The sequence below is a fragment of the Sciurus carolinensis genome, chromosome 4 (genome assembly GCF_902686445.1).
Source record: "Sciurus carolinensis chromosome 4, mSciCar1.2, whole genome shotgun sequence".
NCBI lineage: Eukaryota > Metazoa > Chordata > Mammalia > Rodentia > Sciuridae > Sciurus > Sciurus carolinensis.
The window spans coordinates 89,079,221-89,086,317 of record NC_062216.1 but is presented as its reverse complement, the minus strand read 5'-3'; the positions used below and the strand labels follow the sequence as shown (position 1 = coordinate 89,086,317).

At 37.5% G+C, this 7,097-nt stretch overlaps 1 pseudogene; it reads left to right on the top strand.

The window, feature by feature from the left end:
• Window positions 1-396: 396 nt before the first annotated feature.
• LOC124983794 (60S ribosomal protein L17-like) lies at window positions 397-941 on the top strand (annotated as a pseudogene).
• The last annotated feature ends 6,156 nt before the right edge of the window (window positions 942-7,097 follow it).

Sequence of the window (7,097 nt, the reverse complement as noted above, 5' to 3'; positions counted from 1 at the left end):
AGAAGCAAAGTCCCAATACAATGGAAAAAGACCAGCCCAGTAAATGCTCTAACATCTATCTAGTGGCTTAAAATAGCACTCTGAATGTTCTAAAGATGTAAGGGGGGAAAGAGAAAAATACATAGCAGAAACTAAGCCTAACTCCTCACATTCAAATACTTGGTCTTTTTAGGGAATAAATTTATCACAGTTTCTAGCACCCTCAAAATATACCCTTTGACCTCCCAAATACCAAAGCTTAGAGCCCCCTGGACCACAAGTACCTGGAAGACTTCAAAGATTCTCCCCAACTTCCCAGAGGATCTGTCAGCAGACAGGGTGGAGCTTAGGACCAAAATTCGTAAACATTTTTGTAATCTTCCTCTTCTTGTAAGCAGACTGAGATGATCTGTGAAAATGGTCTGCTACTCTCTTGACCCAGAAAACCCCACAAAATCATCCAAATAAAGAGATTCAAATCTTCATGATCACGTTAAGAACATCCTGAAACTGAATAAGCCATCAAGGGTATGCGTATCTGAGAAGCCACCAGGTACCCAAAAGACGTCACTTTAAAGAAGCAATGTTTGCCATTCCTATGTTACAATGGTAGAGTAGGAGGTATGTCCAAACAGTGTCACTGGACATAGGGACAGTGGCCCAAAAAGAGTGCTGAATTTTTGCTGCACATGCTAAAAAATGCAGACAGTAATACTGAGCTTAAGAATTTAGATGTAGATTCTCTGGACATTGAACATATCCTGGTGAACGAAGCACTCAAGATGCGCCACCGTACTTAGAGTTCATGGTCGGATTAACCCATACATGAGTTCCCCCTGCCATATTTAGATGATCCTCACTGAAAAGGAACAAATTGTTCCTAAACCAGAAGGAGGTTGCACAGAAGAAAAAAGATATCCCAGAAGAAACTAAAGAAACAAAAATTTATTGCATGGGAATAAATTCAGTGTAAAATAAATGCAAATAAAAGTAAAAAAAATTTTTGCAGATGATTGTGTTGGTGATCATAAATAAGACTAGGGTCTATCTGTGGGAAGAATTTTAAGATGAGGTCCTGGATGTGGAACTAATCAGTTGGGTAGCTTTTCAGTCTACATAGGTCCTCTGTACCCACTCCCAAGTTTCTTATATGCCTCTTGGTGGATAGGTTACAGTACTGCTATGGTTTGGATGTAATTTGTTCCCAAGAAGTTCATGTTGGAATATTGGACACTGATGTGGCAATGTCAAGGTGATGGAAACTTTAAGAGGTGGGATGTAGTGCAAGATAATTAAGTCATAGGAACTCCACCATCATGAATGGATCAATGAATGACCTGGAGTATATGAAGTCTCATGTGAGAGAACTTGTATTATAAAGGATACCCTATGTACTCGGCCCTTCAGCTACAGCTGGTTCCCTTTTAATTTCTTTTCCACGTTGTAAAACAAGCAGAAAATCCCTCACCAGGATGCTTGCCCCATGATGTTTGGATCTTTTAGCCATCAAAATCATGAGTCAAATATATCGTTTTTCTTTATTACATATCCAGTCTTGAATATTTGGATATAGCAATACAAAACAGATAGGACAAATACCTAGGTGAGTAGAAGACTCAAATTGAGAAACAGTGCTCTTTGGAATGAAGTCAGGAAACTGCCTACAGGGGAAAAAAGAATCCTCCCTCTCTGATTATGTGAATATGCAGAACCAGTGGGGTACAATTATAAACCAGTTGTCTTCACCATTCATCTCAACCCTGGTTCATTCTCTAGAGCAAGTTCTTTCTCTGTTCCTGGTGGAAATTCTGGGTAGGTAAAACTGGTTTTTCCAGGCATTCTCTGATGAATAAAGTCATTTTATCTGAACAAGAGTCTTATGATATAGCTAAAAGTCAAGTCAAATTATAGAGTGTAAAGTTTCCCTTTGCCCACTGGAAACCCATTCTCTCAGTTTGACTTTGTATTTTCAACCTGTTCTCAGTTCTTCTCTTGCTTCTCCCCTTCTTCCGTCTCACTCAATCAGCTCCTCTCCCCAGTACAAGATTTTAAGTGGAACTGGAGGCTGGGGTAGGCAAGGGAGAAGAGGTAAGGGTACGGAGAGAAAGGTCTTGCCTGACCAACACTGATGCAATCTGACACAGGTTCCCTCTGACTAGCTGATGTATAAAGTTGACTCTTGCTCATGAGATGCCTCAAGAGTTCCTTGAAGGCTGGGGTTGTAGCTCAGTGGTAGAGCACTTGCCTAGCACCTGTAAGGCACAGGATTCAAATCTCAGCACCACATAGAAAATAAATAAATCAAATAAAGGTATTGTGTCCATCTACAACTAAAAAGACTTTTTAAAAAAAGTTCCTTCAAGTGCTCCTGCTATCACTGGAGATTTCTCACCTGAAGAACCTGGTGATTTGCTTACAGTTCCTCCCTCACTGCCTCACATCCGCCATATACCTGCAGCCTTCTCAGATGAGATCTCTCACCCTCTCTGCCCACTGCAGGACCTGAAGCAGTTAAAGGCGGTTTTCTCCCTCATATGTGGCCCACATTTTATCCATGGAAAAGATTCCAGGTCATTTCCTTTTCCACCAGCAAAAGAGGAAGCTCTAAGCAGAGCTTCTAGCTATTAGGTGCTTCAAGCATGTGTCAATACCAGTTCATTGCGTCCCCAAACAGCAGGGAACCATGTTAGAATTTTCAATTTATCCCTGTAGACATATTTTCCCCAAACTGAAGTGAAGAGAAAGCCACCTCCAACTCACTTTCATAAGTGATAGGTAAGAGCAGCATATTAAAAATTCTCTCTAAAACTTTTTTTTTCTTTACTCTCTAACCAATATCTCTTTCTTACATTATAGGTAAATGAGCTGCAAAATCATTTTATTTACCATCTTCTCAAAATGGCATGTGGTGTATCTATTGTCTTGAGGCCTTTGAAGAAACAGGATTTGAAGCGACCCATTTTACAATTCAGTGACTAAAATCTTGGTCATTTGGACTGCCACATTGAGTGGGTCAATGGATTCCCATTAGATGATCTGAACATGCCATGCATTCAGTTGGCTCTTTGACATTTGAAGTCTGGGCAGTCCAGCAGGTCCCATTTGCCAAGGAGCAATTACTTCTGTAGTAATTAGGTCTGAAATCATGTTGCCTGTTTGAATCAAAAGCAGTTATCTGCACAAAATAACATTAGACCAGTGCAGACACTGAAAAGTAAATAAACAACCCATGTTTCTTCAACCAAGAGCAGTACTGAATTTCATAGTAGTAGTTAAAGGTTCTGAGAGTATTAAAGATTACAAGTCAATAATCCTAAGAATGCCAAAGTGATTTGTTAATGAAAGCCAAAATTAGGAAAAAAACTGAAGTTATTGTCATTGATACTATAATAGAAAAAGAACAGTAAGATAGAAGGGGAATAAGAGAAGAAATCTTAAATGGTGAATTGGAAAGAAAAATCATGAAAATTTGGATATAACAAGGATTATAAAATCAACTTATAATATCTTCATTTTAAATAAGAGAGCAGCAACAGTACCCTGCCACTCTATTGAGCATTTACCATGTCTTAAGCACTATGTAAGTGTTATTTCATTTAATTATCATATATGGCTGTGGTGCGTTACAGTTCTTTGGTCTTCTTTCATTTCCTTCCTGTGTTTATGTAACCTATAGTGCACAGTACTGGGTGCTTCCTCAGTCCACTGATGTTGGGCCTGACCATGTGACCTGCTTGGACCAACAGGATGTTAGCACATGTAACAAATAGAGGTATTGGTTTTGGGTTCCCCCCACCTTTTGCTTTGTTTTGTTTTGTAACTTCTTAAATCACATAATTTGACTTTTCATCTTTCATTCTTGAGATTGGTGTTGGCCCAAAGAGCACAAGAACTGTATAGAGTAGACCTAAACTCAACCTGAAGCCTAGAGCCAAGGGTAACAAACCAATGAGCCTCCTGAAGCAGGTATGTCCCAACAGACTTGCAGGCCCATGAGCCAGGAAAACTAGTGCTTGTGGTAAGCCACTGAGTTTTGGACATTTTGGCATACAGCATTATTTTAGCAACAACTGATTAATACAGAGACCAAGACAAAGAGACAGAATTGCTGCTCATCACTGAATTAAATTCCAAAATATTCCCAGTTTTCCCATACTATTTGTCTCAAGTATTGAGACTGTTGTCACTGAAGAAAGTTAACAATTTTATTCAAAATGAGTTCTACAAAGAACTATAAATATTCTTAATTACTCTTTTTGGTGTTTGCTTTGCCTGAACTATAAAGACCCAAATTGACAGCTATAACTTTACTCAAGAAATATATTTACTTTAGGATGAACAAGAATAGCAGATTGCAAAATGGACCATCAACTTGCAGGACTAGAAGCATTTAAAAAGCTTGGCCTTAATCGATGGGTGTTTATTGAGTGTTTACACAATATTAGGCTAAGGATCAATGTGGTAGTTGGGGACAAGAGCATGAGGAATGGCTAAAAAAAATAAATAAATAAAGTATGAAAGAGAGAACTTTCCATAAGAAACTTTATCCCATCCTAAAAGAAACTAATAGGTTCATATTTATGATTTCAAACACCAAAACATTCAGAATTGCACAAAGTCATAATTTACTTTAAAAATAAATGATAAGTTTGCTAAAAACAAAACTATCCAACCCTACTCCAAAATAAAATCTACAGCAAGTATCAAACAATGGTGCAAAAATTAAGAGATTAACTTTAAAATTAGATGCAAAAGAAATTTCTTTTTGTACCAGGGATTGAACCAAGGGGCACTTAACCACAGAGCCACATCTCCAGCCCTTTTTATTTTATTTCCTTTTTAATTTTAAGAAAACATCTCTCTAAGCGACTTAGGGCCTCACTAAGTTGCTGAGGCTAACTTTGAACTTGAAATCCTCCTGCCTCAGTCTCCCAAGCAGCTGGGAATATAGGTGTGTGCCACCATGCCCGGCTAAAAAAAATTTGTTAAATGCCTCATATCACCATTTATGTTCATATTACAGAGGAAATAAGAAGGAAAAAAAGTAGTCAAAAACATGAAGATTGAAAAAGAAAAAATAATTATTATTCATGTGATATATGATTAGTCATATGTAGAGAAAGCTCAAAAGAATATATAGAAAAGTGCTAGAATTATAAAAATATTTTTAACAAGGTAGTTGGATATAAAATTATTAGTCTGGGGATATAGCTCACTGGTAGAGAGCTTGCCTAGCATGCACAAGGCCCTGGATTTGATTTCAGCACAACATACACACACCAAAAAAAAATTTACTAGAATTAAAATAAATATTAAAATTTCAATTATATTTTTACCTACTTTAGAATATGTAACTTTTTAAAAATACAAGTTTAGGGGCTGGGGTTGTGGCTTAGTGGTAGAATGCTTGCCTAGCACATGTGAGGCACTGGGTTCAATTCTCAGCACCACATTAAAAAATAAAGATATCAATGGCCATACTACCAAAAGTGCTATGCAGATTCAATGCAATTCCAATTAAAATCCCAATGATGTACCTTACAGAAATAGAGCAAGCAATCATGAAATTCATCTGGAAGAATAAGAAACCCAGAATAGCTAAGCAATCCTTAGCAGGAAGAGTGAAGCAGGGCGTATCACAATACCAGAACTTCAACTATACTACAAAGCAATAGTAACAAAAACGTCATGGTATTGGTACCAAAATAGACAGGTAGATCAATGGTACAGACTAGAGGACATGGACACAAACCCAAATAAATACAATTTTCTCATACTAGATAAAGGTGCCAAAATATGCAACGGAGAAACTATAGCCTCTTCAACAAATGGTACTGGGAAAACTGGAAATCCATATGCAACAGAATGAAACTAAACCCCTATCTCTTACCCTGCACAAAACTCAACTCAAAATGGATCAAGGACCTCAGAATCAGACCAGAGACCCTTCATCTTATAGAAGAAAAAGTAGGTCCAAATCTTCAACATGTCAGCTTAGGATCAGATTTCCTTAACAGAACTCCCATAGCACAAGAAATAAAAGCAAGAATCAATAACTGGAATAGATTCAAACTAAAAAACTTTCTCTCAGCAAAGGAAACTATCAGCAATGCGAAGAGAGAACCTACAGAATGGAAGAAAATCTTTGCCATTCATACTTCAGATAGAGCACTAATTTCCAGAATATATAAAGAACTCAAAAAACCTTACATCAAGAATTCAAATAATCCAATCAACAAATGGGCTAAGGAAATGGACACTTCACAGAAGAAGATCTACAAGCAATCAACAGATATATGAAAAAATGTTCAACATTTCTAGTAATAAGAGAAATGCAAATCAAAACTACCCTAAGATTCCATCTCACCCCAATTAGAATGGCAATTATCAAGAATACAAGCAACAAGAGGTGTTGGAGAGGATGTGGGGAAAAAGGTACACTCATACATTGCTGGTGGGGTTGCAAATTAGTGTAGCCACTCTGGAAAGCAGTGTGGAGATTCCTCAGAAAGCTTGGAATGGAACCAGCATTTGACCCAGCTATCCCACTCCTTGGCCTATACCCAAAGGACTTAAAATCAGCATACTACAGAGATGCAGCCACATCAATGTTCATAGCTGCTCAATTCACAATAGCCAGATTGTGGAACCAACCTAGATGTCCTTCAATTGATGAATGGATAAAGAAACTGTGGTATACATATATACAATGGAATATTACTCAGCCATAAAGAGAATAAAATTATGGCATTTGCAGGCAAATGGATGAAATTGGAGAATATCATGCTAAGTGAGATAAGCCAATCTCAAAAAACCAAAGGATGAATGATCTCACTGATAAGGAATGATGACACATAATGGGAGGTGGGAGGGGGGCAAGAATGGAGGAAGGAGGAACTGTATAGAGGGAAAAGAGGGGTGGGAGGGGTGGAAGAAGGAAAAAAATAACAGAATGAATCAAACACCATTACCCTATGTAAATGTATGATTACACAAATGGTATGCCTTTACTCCATGTACAAACAGAGAAACAACATGTATCCATTTGTTTACAATAAAAATAAATTTAAAAAATAAAGATATCATGTCCATCTACAACTAAAATGCAATTAGATAAA